Source organism: Erinaceus europaeus, chromosome 9 (genome assembly GCF_950295315.1).
Source record: "Erinaceus europaeus chromosome 9, mEriEur2.1, whole genome shotgun sequence".
Taxonomy (NCBI): domain Eukaryota; kingdom Metazoa; phylum Chordata; class Mammalia; order Eulipotyphla; family Erinaceidae; genus Erinaceus; species Erinaceus europaeus.
In genome coordinates, this window is record NC_080170.1 from 26,413,790 (window position 1) to 26,434,302 (window position 20,513).

At 40.1% G+C, this 20,513-nt stretch overlaps 1 protein-coding gene across 3 annotated transcripts in view; it reads left to right on the top strand.

Moving 5' to 3' along the window:
• The window catches only part of PLOD2 (procollagen-lysine,2-oxoglutarate 5-dioxygenase 2), a 95,846-nt gene that overhangs the window by 11,828 nt on the left and 63,505 nt on the right, over window positions 1-20,513 (top strand). Inside the window, exon 1 of one of the 3 annotated variants that reach the window (XM_007518072.3) lies at window positions 19,907-19,928. The exons of the other annotated variants lie outside the window; for them this stretch is intronic. The gene's annotated coding sequence lies outside the window, so the exon portion shown is untranslated. Of the gene's footprint in view, window positions 1-19,906; window positions 19,929-20,513 lie in introns of those variants that run through there. 3 annotated transcript variants of the gene reach the window in all.

Sequence of the window (20,513 nt, forward strand, 5' to 3'; positions counted from 1 at the left end):
CTGGGAGCATGGACCCAGGGTCGTTGAGGGTTGCAGAAGGTAGAAGGTCTGGTTTCTATAATTGCTTCCCCGCTGCACATGGGCGTTGACTGGTCGGTCCATACCCCCAGTCTGCCTCTCTTTTTCCCTAGTAAGTTGTGTCTCTGGGGGCCTTAATGTATTCTTTGCAGCCTACCAGCAGTATTAAGTAAGCTGTCTTCCAAGTTCTAAGAACTACTCTTGCTGATTATGGAACCCAAGGAGGTCTTGGGAAGCTCTCATTTGTAGGCAAGTCAGATTGAAAGCAAAGGTAACCCTAACCCTAACCTACCACTTACAGCTGGCATCTGGAGTGGAGGTGTCCATGTGGAACTGAGACCATAACCTAATTATGCTCATTTCGGTTGAGTTGAATTGAATTGAATTGAACTATAGGAACACATAGTTGGTATGAGAGAGAAATGGCTGCTACAGGAAAACCCACACATCTACTGTCAGAAATAGTGTGTGTCAGTAGTAAGAAAGAGACATGCTGGTATTTCTTTAGCCACAGGTGGGCTAGCTATTGCTGTTCTTTCACAAGGCACCTTCAGTATAACTCCAGCCAGTAGGTAATCTCTTCTCTTCAGTGGATAAAAGTTTTTATACATTCCTGTTGCTAACTCTTTCGGGAATTGCTTTTGTGTTTGGTTTTTATGAATCTACATACTTTAAGAACTATACAATTATGTAATTAAGCTGAAAACATTCCTCCAGAATATACTTACTTGAGAGCAGTAACTCACAGTGTTATAATTTCATAGATAGAAATACTGCTTTGTCAGAAAAACCATGACATATTCAACTCTTTTTTAAAATTTTTTCTTTCTTTTTTTTTTTTTTTTCATCATCAGGGCTATTGCTGGGGCTTGGTGCCTGCACTACAAATCCACTGCTCCTGGAGGCCATTGTTTTCCCTTTTGTTGCCATTGTTTTTTTTTGTTGTTGTTGTTGTTGTAGTTATTGTTGTTATTGATGTCCTTGTTGGCTAGGACAGAGAGAAATTGAGAGAGGAGGAGACAGAGTGGGAGAGAAAGATAGACACCTGCAGACCTGCTTCATTGCTTGTGAAGCTATCTCCCTAGGATCCTTACACTGGTCCTTGTGCTTTGCACCATGTGCACTTAACCCACTGAGCTACCGCCCGACCCCCTTAAATTTATTTTATTATGATTATTGCCGTGGACCACCACAGCAGATGAGCAGCAGGAGAGTCAGGGGTCTTGGAAGGTGACCTCCCCGGTGGGTCAGGAGTCGGCGCGAGGGAGAACAGATAGACACCACACTCTATTGGAGGGTGAATCTGGACTCATTTTAATAGTGAAACTGCATTAGCTTTTATACTTTTTCAGGTTACATTTAGGTTGTCTAAACAACTAGCTCATAAGGAAGTAGCAATAAGCATCATAGTCTTGTGGCTTTGGCAGGCTACATGTTACTCCCCTTTTACTGTTAAGAATGGTACAGTACTTAATATCCCCCTGTTCTCAGGGGAGGTCATACTTAGAATTGTTTTTGACTTTTGCTATCATTAATCTTCTATGGGGGGCATACAGATCTTTGCCTAGTCGTGGACCACTGCTCATCTAGATTGGGTAAAGTTTAACTATTAATCTTTCTTTGTTTCGATACGTCAACTTGTACCTGGGAGGCCTCAATCTCTGCATTCTTTCTTTGAGGGGCAGGTTATAACATGACTTCTTTTGTTCGTCTATGTTGACCCACCTTCCCTACTTTCATAATGTAACTTTCAAATATGCCCCTGTGTAAGGGAGAAGGGGTGCTTCTGACTCTCCATTCCCACCAGGCACTGCCAAAGTGTTATTAATCAATTGTGACAGTATAATTATTTGTAACAATAACGGGGGGAGAATGCGTCATCCCATTCTCGTCCTTTCTGCCCAGCTTCCTTGAAGTCTGAATGCAGGTCCAGAGGAGATGACCATGTCAGGTTCCCTGGCAATCTTGATGGGGCGCTGCAGATTATTATTTTATTATCTTTATTTATTGGATAGAGACAGCCAGAAATCAAGAAGGACAGGGGAGGGAGACAGAGAGACACCTGCAGCCCTTCTTCACCACTTGTGAAGCTTTCCCCCTGCAGGTGGGGACCAAGGGCTTGAACCTGGGTCCTTGCACATTGTAACATGTACACTCAACCAAGTGTGCCACCACCGAGCCCCTTACTCTGTTTTTCTATGCAAAACCGCATCATGATCTTTTGGCAGTCTAATATATGTTAATATTAGTGCCCATGTTGTAGTACCCTGAAGTATAACTATTAATTAATAATTTAGACTTTAATTCAACATGCATTTATTGAATGGTTAGTTTGTGTCCCAAGCTGCCTTTTGTGGAATAAAAGAAAATAAGGCAGATACAAAAGCCACACCAGGCTTAGTTCCTGCTACTTAAAGATTTTCTACAATTCTTACAATGGAAATAATGCATATGTAAAACTGGGCAAATAAGTCTTTGAAGTGAAACAGCCTGACCAACCAGGGAGAACACAGCCGTGGCATCAGAGGACCCAGATCTGAGTTCTAGCCTTTCCATTCATAAACCCTGAACCAATCACCGCTCCTCTTGGGACTTCTTTGAAATTGTGATCTCTAAAGTTCTGCTGTTTGATGTGCTTTGAATTCTAAATGTTAGGATGTGTGGAAGAGACAAAAGTCACAATAGCAGCCTCCAGGAAACTTAATATCCTAGTGAGGCCAATGGAGGAATAGATAACAAAGTTGTTCTAGGTTAATATTCTGGTTATGCTGTTGGGAGCTGGGCTTTCATAGTCCTGGTGTTGTACTTTTCCTAATTAACTTTTGATTTAGAGGTAGGAAAATAAGGCCAAGAACAACTAGAATTAAATTTACATTTAAAACATTGCAAGTCTTTTAATGTGAGAGGAGAAAACAATCTGGTGTTTATGTGAAGCAGTTTGCCAAGAGGAGATACTTCTTAGTATAATTAAATATTGTAAGCTGTTTCAAGAACTAACTTTTTCTTCTTCTGTTTTGGTACAGTTTGAATCATACCAACTAGTAAAATGATGCTAGTAAATTCTTAAAAGTTATTAAAAAAATCGAATGATATGTCTTACTTAAAAAAAATCAAGGGCCTCCATATTCTTTCTGAAATCAGAAATTGGATTTACTTTTTTTTTTTAACCTTTCATTTTATTTAAAAAAATTTTTAATTATAAAATAGAAATATTGACAAGACCATAGGATAAGAGGGGTACAGCTCCATACAGTTCTCACTACCAGAACTCTGTATCCCATCCCCTCCCTTGAAAGCTTTCCTATTCTTTATCCCTCTGGGAGTATGGACTGAGGGTCTTTGTGGGATGCAGAAGGTGGAAGTTCTGACTTCTGTAATTGCTTCCCCACTAAATATGGGCATTGTTGGAGCTACTTTATTTTTTTTTATATTCATTGAATTCTTTTAAAATATAATTGCATTTAGTGAACTAGAATCATAGCAAATTAAACAAAATTTTATGGGAGAAGAGTTATTGTATGTGTGCGTTTGTAGGGGTATCGGCATATACATTTCTAGCTATGGAGATTATCATTACACTTTGATGTACTACTTCATCTTGTTATAGTAGCCCTAATTGTTATTTTTAAAGATACTTTGTTTTATTTTAATGTGTATGAGAGATACAGAGACCAGAACACTGATCAGCTTTGGCCTATAGTAGTGAACATCATTGAACCTGGGACTTTAGAGCCTCAGGCATGAACACTTTTTTGCATAACCACTATGCGATCTCCCTCACTATAGTAGCCTTTCATTAGACTTGTGTTCACACCTCTAGAATAGAAGGTATCTGCTGAGTGGTAGATAGTCTTAGACCTGGTTTTTGTAGTATAGGGTAGTGGCCTTTCCTTTTCCTCTTTCAGGCTATCTTCCCTACCATTTGCAGATTTTTTTTTTTTTTTAATATTCCCTTTTGTTGCCCTTGTTTTATTGTTGTAGTTATTATTGTTGTTGATGTCGTCAGTGTTGGATAGGACAGAGAGAAATGGATAGAGGAGGGGAAGACAGAGAGGGGGAGAGAAAGATAGACACCTGCAGACCTGCTTCACTGCTTGTAAAACGACTCCTCTGCAGGTGGTGAGCCGGGGGCTCGAACCAGGATCCTTACTCGGGTCCTTGCATTTTGCGCCACATGCACTTAACCCGCTGTGCTACTGCCCGACTCCTTAGCAGAAGAATTTTATGTAAATCAAAGGAAGCAGTTTATATAAAAACAGTTGGTGGAGGGGGAGAAAGGATAGCTTAATTTTGAGAGTATGTACAGTTGTTACTTTGGAATCATCAGACTATCTATTTAGCTTGGCTGTTGTTTTTGGAGATGAACCGTGGCTTGTTTAATAAGCAAGTAAGCATTAGCAGATGCTTCTTCTATAGAGTAGGCAAGGTTAAAGAAAAGGGCTTTATTAAAAAGACAAACTAACCTTTGTATTATTATTTACTATAAAGAAAAGATACTTTTATGTCCCTCAAGAACTAGCATATAATTTTTTTTTTCATAAGATATATAGTCCTAAACACTGAAGCCCTTCTCTGCAACATGATTGAATGGCTCTGTTATACCAGTTAGGTAGGTAGAACTTAATGTTTACAGTGGGCGGAGAGATAAGATTTTTTCAGGTTGAAATAAAACCAAAACTAAAAAGCCTACAATAAAGCTACCTGTAAATTTAGTGACTATAGTTGATAATTTTATCTTACTTTCAATAGATGTATTTAAGTTTGTTGTAGATACAAGGAATGAACTCTTCTTAATAAATATCAGACTAGTACATACTTGAATTAGCTTAAAGCATATTTGATTGTGGAAAATCCCATGAAAATGAGTCCTATTTAGTGTGAAGAGGTGATAAGAAATAGAATGTAAGTGGAAGAGAAGTGAAATCTCCTGCTAGCATGTTAGAAAATTATAAAATATATGATTTGAATGATTCAGACAGTTTAGATAATTGTGAATTAAAAACCATTGCCCTGAATACTGGCAAGTGGAAATGTTGTTTATGTAGCATTGGGTATGCTGTAAGCAGAAATAGAGATTAAGATGTTTCTTTTTATGGATTTATCTATCTGGATTATGCTACTTGATGCAGCATTTTATATGAAACAGAATACATTGTATAGTCTAGCCATTCCTCCCAGACTGTGAGTTTTGTCTGTGGTCCAGTGTGTAGATCGTGGCAGGACATGCACAGCGAGACAGTATTAGATTTACTTGTCATTCAATTGCAAGGAATTAGCTGGTTGTCTCGGTGATAAGTGGAGAATCAGAAACAGACAGGAACTCTCTGTATGTGCACTCCATGGTGCAGGAGGGTACTCTGCATCCCTGGATACTTCACATAAATTGAGTCTGCTGTACTTGAGAAAAAGCAGTTCTGGAAAGTTGTACTGGTTCCACTTCCATCTTGAATCTATTATTAAGAATTTAAGGAAGATCCTGCTTGGCTTTTCAAATATGAGGGCAGCAACAGCATCAGTGTGGAAGACAGTATTTGCTTTGTAGGCGTAGCCAGAAGAGAAGTCGAATAGGAAGGGGGTGAGAAACCTCTAACTATGAATCTGACCTTGTCTGGAACGCACAATTTACGTTAAGCCCCAATATTCATAAAATGCTTGCCTGCTAATTATGAAAAGGATCCCAAGGAGACAGTGTAGGGTAATGCTTAAAAGGAACAGATTGTTGAACCAGAAAGTCTGGTTTCATGTCCCATCTTTATTGCCTGTTTTCTCATTGTCCTTGGAGCAAAGTTAAACTCTCTCAGTTATAGTTTCTTTATAATGGCAGTTGTTTTATTGATGTCATTGTTGGATCAGACAGAGAGAAATGGAGAGAGGAGGGGAAGACAGAGAGGGGGAGAGAAAGATAGATACCTGCAGACCTGTTTTACCATCTGTGAAGCAACTCCCCTGCAGGTGGGGAGCCGGGGACTCGAACTGCGATCCTTAGGCCAGTCCTTGTGATTTGGGCCACATGCACTTAACCCACTGTGCTACTGTCTGACTCTTGACTATTGGATATTTTTAAAGCTTTCAGTCTTGCTGATTCATGAAGCTGTTTGTACAAGTTTTTAGTACTTCCCTCACTAAAGTGCTCACCTCACCAACCAAGAAATAGTAAATTACATCAGTCCATCCATCTGTCCTCCCAGGAAGTCTTCTAGTTCTTTTTTTCCTCCCTGCATGCTGGCTTTCAATAATACTTGCTAATAAACTGAGTTGTCGGAAAAAGCACGACACATTTTTGTATAGAAAAGTATGTCATGGCTTTAATAGCTCAATATAACCTGTGACTTAGGTATTTAATATGTTATTCTTATGGTTTTCATGTGAACTAACTTCATATACTCAGTTGAATTTTGATCCACAAGTAGACAGGGACTACATTGTTTATCAGGTGCCAAGTCTGAATTGCTGTGCCTCAGAACTTAAAAGCCTCTAAAAGTTTTACCCTGTAAGCTCTACAGAGCACTAAACCCAAGACTAAACCCAAGACTTAACCCTACTCACAGCTAGTAAGAGGAGTAGACACCTACTCACTCAGCTTCCATTCAGGAAATAAACCATTGTAGGTATCCAGAACAGAAGGAAGTTAAACAGTAGTGATTACAGACTCACAGAATGACTAGCAAGTCTGGAAGAGATCACATTAGGCTGAGTCTTTACCATGGACTCCTACAACATCAGAAAAACAAGATCAGAAAAGGAGGCTACTATCTCAATTCCAGTGGTTGGGGGTGGGACATCAGGACGTAGCCAGTAGAACAACTGAATCATAAATACACTACCATGAGTGTAAGTCAAGTATTTGAATGCTGTCTCCATTAGCACCTTACTCACAGGAAGCTGGTAATGAGTCTCTAGAAGGCATAATTCAGCTACTGCTAGTGCAGCCATATCTGCTAGTGTCTGTTTCTTTGTCTATCACTCCTTCCTTTCCTGTTCTCTAGTTTTCTCCTCATCTACAGAGTAGAAGACTAGAAGCAGATAGGGACTAGCCCCACCTCTTCTAGACTGTATTTACTAGTAGAAACAGCCAGAAGGAGTGGAGACTGCCTTGCCTGTCTTCCAGGTCACATTGAACTCACTTGGAAGAAGAGTGTAATTTTCTTTTTTTTTTTTTAATTGTTGTAATTATTATTATTGTCCTCTTTGTTAGAAAAGACAGCGAGAAATGGAGAGAGGAGGGGAAGACAGAGAGGGGGAGAGAAAGACAGACACCTGCAGACCTGCTTCACCACTTGTAAAGCAATTCCCCTGCAGGTGGGGAGCCGGGGGCTCGAACTGGGATCGTTAAGCCGGTCCTTGCACTTTGTGCCGTGCCATGTGCACTTAACCCACTGTGCTACCACCCAGCTCCCAGAACAGTGTAATTTTCATCTAAACTCTTGGCTGCAAAGGAGTTGGTGAAATATAACTCCAGCATCTTTTTCATGGCTTTCTTTATGTAAATTGTTCTTGGCAAGCCATTCAGTAATTCAGAACTTTGTAAGTCTTTCTACAGTTGGAAGACAAGCATATACTCCCAACTATACAAACACATGTTCTACCTATTAACGTGAGACTTTGGTAACTTTAAGGTTTATTGAAAACATTTTCAAGTCTCATGAACAACTAGTGAGGAAAATTGTTGGGCAAACTGAAGTTTAACTACAAAATAGAAGCAACTCAGTAATAGAAACTTTCTTTCCTTCCTTTTTTTTATTTTTAAATTCACTTCTCTGGCTCTGCCTTCACTTCTTCTTCTTCCTGGGTGCCCACACTATGAATCCACTGCTCCTGGAGGCCATTTTCCCTATTTTGTTGCCTTTGTTGTTACTGTTGTTATAGCTGGTGTTGTTGGATAGGACATAGAGAAATGGAGAGAGGAAGGGAAGACAGATGGGAGAGAAAGACACCTGCAGACCTGCTTACTGCCTGTGAAGCGACTCCCCTGCAGGTAGGGAGCCAGGGGCTCAAGCTAGGATCCTTACTCTGGTCCTTGCACTTTGCGCACCATGTGTGCTTAACCCACTGTGCTACTGCCCAGACCCCCCTCTTTCTCCTTCTCCTTCTCCTCCTCCTCCTCCTCCTTCTCCTTCTCCTCCTCTTCCTCCTCCTTCTCCTTCTCCTTCTTTTTAAATAAAGAATGAGAGAGAGAGAGAGAGATAGTGAGACATAGAGGAAAGACACCAGTATTATTGCTCCACCACTTGTGAAATGTCCTCCTTGCAGGGCTTGCTCCTTCCTTCCTTCCTTCCTTTCTTTTTGTTTTCCTTTCTTTTTCCTTCCTTCCTTCCTTCCTTCCTTCCTTCCTTCCTTCCTTCCTCTCTCTCTTTCTTTCTTTCTTTCTTTCTTTCTTTCTTTCTTTCTTTCTGGCTTAAGATAAGAGGAGAGAAAGAATCAGATATCAATCTAGTATATGTGCTGCCATGGATTGAACTCAGGACCTCATGCTTGAGATTCCAGTGCTTTATCCACTGCACCACCTCTTGGACCACACACTTCTTCCTTTCTTACTAAGGCTGGTAGATGATAATTTGTGGGTAGTCACCACAGTACACTTTGTATTTGATTATAATTTCAAAGTGTTTGTTTGACTTTGAGCTCTTTATCATCTTGTTTTCTAGTGCTTTCATCTTAAATAACACCATATTAATCTCTAATAAATATCCAGCTGGCTAAACTCACTTTTCTGAGACAAAAAAACTGAGGCTTACTCAAGGCTTCTGGAATCTGAGATGTCAGAGATTACAGAAACATGCTAGCTCATTTAGAAAGGAAGTGTTCAGTTTAACACCACTTCTTAAGTATTCATGAAAGCAAAAATGCAAAAGAATAATGGCAGATCACTATAAATACATAATTTTAGATTTATTAAACTTTGTTTTTTTATTTATTTTTATTTCTTTATTGGGGAATTAATGTTTTACATTCAACAGTAAATACAATAGTTTGTACATGCATAAGATTCCCCAGTTTCCCATATAACAATACAACCCCCACTAGGTCCTCTGTCATCCTTCTTGGACCTGTATTCTCCCCACCAATATTATTACCCACCCACCCCCTTTTTTAAAGCTTGTGGTTAGAATTCCTGCTGAGAAAATCTATAAGGGAATAGTTTATGTTAGAATTAGAATGTTTATCTTCTGGAGCTGGTCAGTGGCACACAAAGCTGGTTAGAGTCCACAAAGTAGCATGCCAAAAGACCCAGGTTCAAGCCCTGGTCCCTGCTTATAGGAAGGAAGGTTTTATTTATTTAGTTAGTTTGTGGAAGGTAGGGGAGTAAGTGACAGAGTTTGGTTCAGTGTTTTCAGATAGAAGCAATACTTTTGACATGTATATTCCTATCAATACAGTGCTATTCTATTGATTGGAGAAAGGACACTAAATGGATCAAGCAGATCAGTGCACTCAAAGGACAAGTAAAATGGGATTGGGACAAGAATGTGGAAGTTGGGAATACCATTTAGGTATGGTTTTCTGAGAGGACTTTTCACATTGTTTACATTTGAGCAGGGAGCCTGAAGGAAGAAGGGTTGGGGTATAGCTGGGAGAAAAGTTTTTGGGCAGCAAGAATCATCACAGATGCAGACATCTTGATGGAGGGCATGCTCCCTGTGTCCCTGAACAGTGTGTTTGCAGTAGAGGCAAGACGAACTAGGGTTCCAGTGGGAGTTGGGCTAACAGTCTAAACCAGAAGACCTTGGGATTCTCGGCTATGGGAAAGAGTGTGAATTGCATTGGAAATAGAAGGTAACCACTTATATTATTTTGATGTGTGTGTGTGTGTGTGTGTGTGTGTGTGTGTGTGTGTGTATGAGAGAGAGATAGAGAGAGAAGGAGGAGGAGGAGGGGGGGAGGGGGGAGAGACATCTGTGTGAATTACGGAATTTTTTCCTGTTGAGTAGAGCAGAACTGAATTTCAGCCCCTTTCTCCTTTTTGGCTCCTTTGCTGGGTGGCTATGAAATCCTTTTTTTATCCATTGTGAGCTCACCTGAGATGAAGAGCTATAGGTGTATCACTCTGGTGACTGTATAAAGATGAGTTGGAGTGGACCAGGCTTAGAGCGGGGAGTCCATTTAGGTACTAGGAAGAAATAATGGTGCTCACGTTTAGAAAGTCACAACAGGACAGAATCCAGCCTAGTGGCTGGATTCTGTCCTGTTGATGAAATTTGCAGACCTTTTAAGTGGAGAATGAAAGAAACACTAGATTTAGTTAATATTTTCCCTGTTAAAAGTTTAATTTTTCTTAAAGCTACATCAAGCGACACTTTGACTAGCCACTCTCTACTCTTCTTTATGTGATTGGAAAATTCCTTGAAGGACTTTGGTGACTTTAATTATTTCACTAAACAGCTATTAAAATATGTGGTCTTGGAGGTTGGGCGATAGTGCAGCGGATTAAGCTCACGTGGCGCAAAGCACGAGGACCAGCATAAGGATCCTGGTTTGAGCCCCAGGCTCCCCACCTGCAGGGGAGTTGCTTCCCAGGTGGTTTAGCAGGTCTGCAGATGTCTATCTTTCTCTCCCCCTCTCTGTCTTTCCCTCCTCTCTCCATTGCTCTCTGTTCTATCCAACAATGATGACATCAACAACAACTACAACAACAACAAAAACAAGGGCAATAAAAGGGAAAATAAAAAAATAAATAAAATAAATATGTGGTCTTAGTTGTGTTTATAATGTTGCTGCCCAAAGTGTCAATTCAGCAGAATACTAGTGCTAAAAAGGAGGTCCCATTAGAAAAGTTTTGCAAGCGAAGTTGGAGTGTTAAACTTCAGGCAGGAGGCCAGAACATCTGTTGGAATTCTCTGAGCTATGAGTTTGAAAGAGAACAGCCTGTAAAACGGCTAAGTGTTCACAATTTAATGGAGTCAGTTGGACAACAACAGAAATTGTCAGGAAACTAAGTAAGGTAGGGTATAGAATTTGGGCTTTTAGCTACAAAGACCAGTGTTGCTGCTGTGATTCCTTGAGGCAGCTCAGGCCTGCATAAGAGAGCATGTGTCACTTGACAGATCAGAATGTGCTGATGATATTCTTCTGTTGGATCTGGTAGAATATGTTCATCAGAAAAATCCTAAATTGAATTCAGCTTTTATTGTTTATTATGATAAGTGACATGTTTAAAGTCAAGCACTAGGAGATTCATCTGCCAGGGGAAAAAACCTCCTCCTTCCCCCCCCTCCACTGAGTACAATGAAAAAAATTCATCTTTTAATATAAAAAAGTTTTGGGTTTTACAGTATTTTTCACAGATCATCCTTTGCATTAAAAACATGCAACTAGGGAAGAGGAGACAGCATAATGGTTCTACAAACTGACTCTCATGCCCGAGGCTCCTAAATCCCAGGTTCAATCCCCAGCACCACCATAAGCCAGAGCTGAGCAGTGCTCTGGTGTTTTTCTTTCTTTCTTTCTTTCTCTCTCTCTCTGCATCTCTCTCAAAAATAAATAAATAAAATTAGTAAAGACACATGCAACTATACTGTAGTTGGGAGAAAAATTACCAATAATTCTGCCAAGGTACCTTTTAATTTCCAGATCATATAGAGGAAGAAAGACTGGAAAAAGATTAAAGATGAATAGACAAGGAGAAAAATGTATACTGGAGAGAAGCATCCAGTGGGAATAGTTTGATACAGCTGGTCAGTGAATTTATCACTGAACTTTTGTGCTAATTGACTCAAAGAAACTTGGATTATAGCCTTTTTCTATTTCTTTTTTAAAAAAAAATGTGTTAAGCACTTGGACTTAGAAAAGAAATAGGTGCAAAAGTTAGTTTTTTTTGTAATAAAGAACATAACCAGCAGTAGGTAGTAGCTTCAATTGTGGTTTAACTTAAAGTTCTTTTCATAAGGGTAAGTATTTTCCTTATCTTTCTGAAAAGTAAGTAAGAAATCATGTTAAAATTATGATTCAGTAATTGCTTTTCTAGCAGGAACTTTTGATTTGTAAAACAGTAAGGGACATTGTTATCAATGTTCTTTGTGGACAGAGATGAAAAAGATCTGAAAGGGAAGTGGGGGCCCCAGAGACATACAAGTTTGGACTATATTGAATTATAACATCCTCCCCTACACACCACCACCACCACCACCACCACCACCACTACTACTACTACTTTTCTTGGGCTCATCTTTCCTTCAGGTGTCAGTTTGAGTGTGAATTTCTCAGAGTTCTTCCCTAACCTTCCAATATAAAACTACTGATAAAATCATTCCTTCTTGCTTTGAGTTCATTCTTAGTATTTATCACCAGCTTTTATACTCAGTCATATAAATAATTGCATGTCATTTGTTATTTTCCACACCTGCCTTCCCTCTAGTATATATTGGAAGAGCTCTGGCAGTGATTGATTCTTGGAAAATTATTTATTGAGGGGCCCTGGTGGTAGTTCACCTGGTAGAGCGCACACTTTGCCATATGTGAGAATCTGGGTTCAAACCTCCAGTCCCCACCTGTAGTGGGTAAGCTTCACAAATGATGGAGCAGTGCTGCAGGCGTCTCTTCTTTTAGCTCTCTCTGTCTTTTACCCTCTGTCAAAAATAAACAGAAAGGGGAAAATGGTTAAGAAATCCCAGGGGTAACCCTGATGGAAAAATAAAGAAAATAATAATAGTACTACTGAGTGCTTGCTGTGTGCCAACTAATAAATCAGGATACCTCCTGGAGTTTATGTTGTCCTAAATTCTGTTGTTTTTGCATTTTCCCGATGTATCTCTAACATCTAGTAATGTTTGGTACACAGAGAATAACCAGTAACTATTTTTAAAATCCTAAAGATGAAAACCACTGGGGATCATTTGTAGGGTTCAGAGATAGAGTGTAGTTTGAGTTTGAATCTGCTGCTGAGGAAAAAAAAACTTCTCTTGAAGGCAGGAACTCCTTTCCTCTACCATAGGCTATAATATCTTGGTGCCCTTGCCTCTTCCATATATATATACCTCTAGTGTACAGATTTTTAATCTGATTGCAGATATGAGATGGGTGTCTTGGGTATCTATCTATCTATTTTTTTTACACTGGAGCTCTGCTCCATTCAGTCTTCTGGTGGTACTGGTACTGGGTTTTGAACCTGGAACCTGTGGAGCTTCAGGCCTGAAGACCTTTCTGCATAACCACTATGCTATATCCCAGAGCTTCAGTATATTTTTAAAACAGTATTGGTATTGGTATTGTACATATAGGATACACATATTCCTAAAACAAAGGGGGGAGGTTCCTTCAAATAATACTTATTTTGACAGAAGAGTTAGTATATTTAATAGCATACCAGATTATTACTGTTGCTCTAAGGTTTTATTTTATTTATTTTTTAATTGAGAAATTCTGCAGTGAATAGCAAGTGAGGAGTATTAGAGAAATCAGTGATACTGAGAAAATACTGAGTGTTTGCCCTTGTTTCTAGGTCACTGTGAAATCCCCACTGGGGAGCAGTTCTCTGATGAGTGATGGCATAACCTGGCAGTGCGGCTTCCTGAGAATTTCGACTTTGGAGGATTTCTCACAAGTGGTCCCTTGTGACACTGGCTATATTTTCTAATGAGATTTTTATGTTCGGTTACACTAGTTTCCCTGGATGAGCTGCTGACTTGTTGAGATACAACTTTACCTAGAACAAAGGAACATCCTGCCTGTGTGGATTTCTGTTGTTGAGAATAGAATTCATTTCCCAAAGAGATCTATTTAGGAAATGGCAGCTTTAAATGTGTACCATGTTTGTGAGTACATAAAACTTTGGAGAATAAGTGGTGAACCATTCATTTCTAATGTGTTCCTGTTAGTGATTGAAAATGAGTAAGATACAGGGAAGGAGGAAAGGACCTACTTTTCCACACCCACATTTCTTTTAGCTCTGTTCTCTGCCAACAACTGCTTTTTCTTTTCTCCAGTTGATCTTTGACACAGTGTTCTAACATTTCTTACCAGTGACTTAAAAGAAATGGCACTTATTCAAGGACTTAAAACTTTGACTTGCCTTTTTACATAGACTTTTTTAAAAAAGTACAAAACCAATATACAGTTTTGACTCAAGTAAACTTGGTGAAAATATAAATGAAATATGAAATACAGAGAAAAAAATTAAGAAAATACTTGAAGATGAACCCAGTCATCTTTTTTACACTATGATAAAGTATTGGTCTGTCTCCAGCCTATTTTAGTATTTTAAAACATTAATGTTTTTTGGGATAGCAGATAACTCACCTAGTAGAGTTCACATGGTAGAGCACATATGTTGCCATGCATGGGGACCAGGTTTGGGTCTCAGGTCTTCACATAGCCCCTGCAAAGAGAAAGTGGTACGGTGGTGCTATGGCCTTTCTCTCCTTCTCTCTCTCTCTCTCTTTCTTTTTTCTCAATTTAGGAGGGAAAAAAAGGTCACTGGGTGTGAGAGAGATAGCATAATTGTTAGGCAAAAATCTTTTATACTCGAGTCTCTGAAGTTCTAGGTTGAATCCCCTGCACCAGAACTGTGCAGTGCTTTGGCAAAATTAAAATAAAATATGATAATGAAATCAAGAAATGGTCACTGGGAGTGATAAAGTCATGCAGGGACCTGGCCATGGTGATAACCCTGGTAGCAGAAATTAAATAAAAACAAATGAAAAACCAAAAATTTCAAAGAACCCAAGTGTTCAGAAAGGGCTATGTTTCCCTCCTAAAATTACACACACACACACACACACACACACACACACACACACACACACGTACGTACGTACGTTTTTGCAACAAATAAGATAAAAGATCAGTTGGATAGACTTCCTCTGCTACTGTTCTTTGTGCTTTCTAAACCCTGTGTTGAGGTACATGCTGACCCACCCCATCCCATGGAACTTTCTAGGCCTGGGGTTGAAGGGTTCTGACGAACCATGACTAGTGTTACTAAGACTGTACAAATAGGTTGCCATTTTCAAGCTCAGGTTAATCAGATACAGGACATATTTGTTCAGTAGTGACTTGTCAGTAAGTATTACCTGTATCTTAATATTTCAGCTGACTTAAAAAACTCCTGGATGTCACTATTGAAAACTGAAAAGTTAAGAGTGGGGAGGAAACAGTTGATGGAGTTGGAGGTCTTTTCATCTTGGAGAAATGTGCTTTTGCAACACATGTAGCTAATGAAAACAGTGTTCCAATACCACTTATTAGAGAGATAGAGGGAGAGGGGGAAAGAGAGAGAGAGAGAAATGCAATGGAATGATCTTCCTGTTATTTTTGATGCTTCTAGAATTTGTATACTTTGAGACATATAAACAACTTTTTGGTTTATTCTGTCTTTAAAAATTCTATGTTGTGGGAGTCACGCTGTAGCGCAATGGGTTAAGCACAGGTGGCACAAAGTGAAAAGACTGGTGTAAGGATGCCAGTTGGAGCCCCCGACTCCCCACCTGCAGTGGAATCACTTCACAGGTGGTAAAGCCGGTCTGTATGTGTCTTTCTCTCCCCCTCTTTGTCTTCCCCTCCTCTCTCCATTTCTCTCTGTCCTATCCAACAACAATGACATTAATAACTACAACAATAAAACAAGGACAACGAAAGGGAATAAATAAATATTAATTTTTAAAAAAAAATTAGGTTGTGTGGCTGGGCTGTAGCACACCTGGTAGAGCAAACTAGTTACAATGCACAAGGTCCTGAGTTCAAGCCCCTCAGTCTCCACCTACAGGGGGTGAAGTTTCACTAGTGGTAAAGCAGTATTGCAGGCGTCTCATTCTCTCCATTTCTTTTATTTTTTAATATTTATTTATTTATTCCCTTTTGTTGCCCTTGTTTTATTGTTGTAGTTATTATTGTTTTTCATGCCATGTGCGCTTAACCTGATGCGCTACCGCCCGACTCCCTCTTTCCATTTCTGGCTCATCCTTTCTTATCAGTTTCTGTTTCTGTGCAATAAATACATAAAGTATTAAAAATAATAGGCCATTTTGTACATGTCATTCAAATAAATAGGTTTTGTTTGTTTTGTTTTGCCACTAGGGTATTGCTTGGGCTTGGTGCCAGCAGTCCAAATCCAACGCCCTGGGTGGACATTTTTTCTTTCTTTCTATTCCCTATTTTATTTGATAGGACAGAGAGTTATAGAGAGAGGAAGGGGAGATAAGGCAGAGGTGAGAGAGAAAGATAGATACCTGCAGACCTGCTTCACCATTCATAAAGCGTCCCCGCTACAGGTGGGGAGTGTGGGAGGCTTAAACTCAGGTCCTTGCTCATAATACTGTGTGCACTTAACCCAGTGCATCTCTGCCTGGCAGATTTTATTTTAGTACAGTAATGGGCTTGGAGCTAAGTTTCTGTTACTTGTTGTTAAAGTTCGGAGGCTCCAGCAGGCCAGGCTAGCGCAGTGGTAGACAGAGACAGAGACTCGCGGACACACGGCTGGGCCAAGAAGCTGCAGTTTAATCTTTATTCACAAACTGGCAAATCACCATACCATGTGCTTCTCCATCATTCTCCCTCCACGGCTGCTGCTGGGACTCTGGACATCCTTAGCATAGGGGGCAGGGAGAGAGTGGGGCGCGAAACTAACAGGGGCCAAACCAATTCCCTCAGAGGTCGGGGGGAAGGGTAGCAAACCAATATGAAACATACCAACAATTCCCCCTTCTGTTTTTAACTAAATGACCACAGTATCGGGTGTGGGGTGAACAGAAACCTATATCGTACAGGCATTTTCAAAAAAGAAACTGGCACAAACATGGAGAAACATGTAAGCGAGTAACAAGAACCAGTGTGCTGCCAAGGGAAGGCCTGAGGGGGCCATTTTTTGCCTCTGTGGGCAAAACTTTATCAGCTTAAAAAAAACATTTCCTGCCTCTGGGGGGCGTACTTGCCTCGACGGGCATTTTCTAGCATGTCAGCCATCGGAATTCTGCTTTTCTGTAGAGAACTTGACAGCTGCAATTCACTTACTTATGAAACAAAACTTGTAGCAGGTTAGAAGTTTACCACAATTGATAACTGTATCACAATTGGAAGTCCTTTCCAGCACGATTCCAAAGCTATTTAAAGTTCAAACAATAAAATGTGGAAAGGCAAACATGAACCATAGAAAGAAAAAGGCCTGCCTCAGGCATGAGAATTATTAGCATAACCATAGCAACCTAACATTTCTAATTGAGAAGGAATTTGAGACTTTTACATATCAATAACGTCTTTTTAACCTTTTTGTTACACCCATTCAAGATGGAGACACCCCCTAGGTGTGCACAGGTTTTTTTTTTTTTTACCAACTTAGTTAAAATATATTGATTTTTAACTAATTTTTACCTCAGACTTTAAATGTAAGTTAATTTTATCTTTATGAGAATTACGTTGAAAACCTTTTTCATTTAACTTTGCCTGGTAATAATTTAGCCTTAAAGTTACATTTTTAACCTTAAAGTTACTGTTTACCAAACTTTAAACACACATAAACATGGTCTTTAATACACAAGGAGAGAAACTTTTGTTACGAAGACACGTCATTTTAAACACGAATTTAGATCTATACTGTCTTAGCTGTTCTGGGAGTGTGTTGTCCAGCGGTGGCCTCTTGGGCAGCTTTACTTCTAGAAATTGCAGGTTGCGATCTCTGGACGAATTTCTGCATATTCTAGCTTGTCTGCCTTCAGACCCAAGCTGGAGATCTTGGCCAGGGGGCCCAGTTTCGGCAGGGAGCCCGTGGTCTCCGGGTGGTCCGGGATCTGTCCAGACTTCATAGCATGAGGGTGGGCGGGCCAGCTGTGCAGAAGGCGTGGGCCGAGGTGCCCTGGGGTGGTGGCCATGTTAGGCTGCTGCGGCCCTGCCCCATGGCCCTGCCATGTCTGCTGCCCTGCTCCCAGCGTCCGAGAAGCGTGGAGGGAGCCCACGTCCAATGCCCTGCGCCACGCGGCAGAAAACCGGCTCATGTGGGCTGGCGTTGGGCTCCTGCGGGCTGGCGTTGGGCAGAAACCACAGAGTGGTCCAGAGATAAATGTTCCAGAAACAGCGAAACAGTCTCGTGAAGAAAGGGCAGATGCCTTTGGAGATCTCTTCACAAGCAGAAGAGAAGGCCATAGTACATAGGTAGCCAAATTGTCTTTACTTATCTGAGAGATGCGCAGGTCAGGTCCACCTGGGCACCATTTGTTGTTAAAGGTCGGAGGCTCCAGCAGGCTGGGCTAGCGCGGCGGTAGACAGAGACAGAGACTCGAGGACGCACGGATGGGCCGAGAAGCTGCAGTTTAATCTTTATTCACGAATGGGAAAATCACCACACCATGTGCTTCTCCATCATTCTCCCTCCACGGCTGCTGCTGGGACTCTGGACATCCTTAGCATAGGGGGCAGGGAGAGAGCAGGGCGTGAAACTAGCAAGGGCCAAACCAATTCCCTCAGAGGTCGGGGGGGAAGGGTAGCAAACCAATATGAAACATACCAACAGTTTAGGATGCTGATTAATTAAATTATGGTTTAGCTCTCTGATAGAATACTGTGCAGCTGGATTCCATTTGAAAACACAAACTAGGATAAGCAATTTTTTTTTAAAGATGAAAAATCAATCGTACTGTGCATTAGCTGATATGTGCATTGAGATCTCATGAAGTATCTATCCATGAGAATAGCATCACTGAGAGTTGGGATGTTGCTTGTATGCAAGTGATCCCTGGTTGGAACTCCAACATCACCAAAAGCTCATACTGAATGGTGTGCAGGATATAACCACAGCAGCAGCAACATCATTGACATTTCTTAAAGGAAAGTTAGCGAGATATCTGGGAGAGCCACGTGGACAAGAATATCACTTCCTACTGTATTAAAACATTAAATCATGAGAAGGAAGACTTCACCATGTATATATGTTAATATGCATTTTTCAGTCTTTCACTTGACACAATGAATACTGGAATGATTTGTTTATTTTCCAGATATCCTCCCCTCTACAAAATTCTCTTACTAAGGGTGAAAATTTATGAGAGCAACAGAAAATGAATATTAAAGTTCTTTCTTTTGGAATCTTATAGTAATTCCTTAGTGGAAGATATCTGTAGTCATAATTATGAAATAATCTACATATAATTTTTATGTCCCTCAAGTATTTAATATGCTGATTCAGTTTTCTACAAATATTGTTATGTGTTCATGGTAATGTAGAAGAGAAAACAAATGTTTTACTATTCTCAAAGATGATGAATGAATTATGACATTTCTCTCATTTTCATTTCACTAACACCACATTTTATCAGGTCTGCGTTTAATTTTATATCCCAGATTCCTTTAGTTTCATTTCTTTAGGCTTGGCAGACTTCTTCAAAAAGATTTTTATTTTCCCCTATGGCTCACTTATAGAAAGCTTTCTCAGAGCATGACTTGTTCATTGGCACAGTCCTTCTCAAGATGGCCTCTGCCCAGGGAAATGCTTCATTTGTAGGTGAATTGACATATATTATGTTACCAAAATTACCCCGTCTTTTCTACTCCTCCTCTTCCTTCTCCCCCTCTGTCCCTCCCCTTTTTCCTCTTTTTCCTTCTCATTACTGATATGTCCAGACTGACTTTTTCAGGAAAGACACACACACACACACACACACACACACACACACACACACACACACACACACACACACACACACACACGGTGGGGGATAGGGGGAAGGAAGAAAGAGAAAGAAACCACAGCACCAAAGTTAAGTAAAATATGAAATAGTTATATATCAGCTTTATTTGAACAAACTAAGATGCTTTGGAAATCTAGTTGATTTCTGGTAGGCAATTTATAATCTTCTGCTAAAGCATTTGGCTAGCAGATGTGTTGCCGTGTCAACTCAAAGAGGTTCTCCTGACTGGGTCCATTTCTTTTTTGGAGGTTGCTACAGCCACTGAGTCCTTGGGATTCAGTAGTTAAAGTTTGCTGTGCAAAGGTAAAAATCTTTATTTCCTTTGACATTATGATAATGTATAGGGCATAAATCTTAAAACTTCTGGACGAAGGGATCGCATGTGTCTCCAGATCACTAATCTTAGAAAATTACCCTATATTCTTTTCATCAATTTTGCTATTGTGATCTTGGCCTTAAGCTTCCAGAACTGTGAGGATCAAATTTCTGTTGTTTATGAGCTAGTTGGCCTGTGGTATTTTGTTATAATGACCCAGCTGAATAATTTGGATACAAAATCTACCTCCTCTCCATTAAGTCTTCCCCAATCAATTCTTTCCTTTAAAATAAGATAAGGGGGGGTAGGGACTGGGTGGTGGTGCACCTGGTTGAGCGCACATTTTACAGTGCACAAGGATTTGGGTTTGAGCCCCTGGTCCCCACCTGCAGGGGGAATGCTTTGCGAGTGGTGAAGCACTGCTGCAGATGTCTCTCTGTCTCTCTCCCTTTCTGTCTCCCCTCCTCTTCTCAATTTCTGGCTGCCTCTATACAATAAAAAAATAAAGATAATAAAAATATAAAAAAATAAGATGAAGGGAATAATATATTTTTACTCAAATATTGCATTTT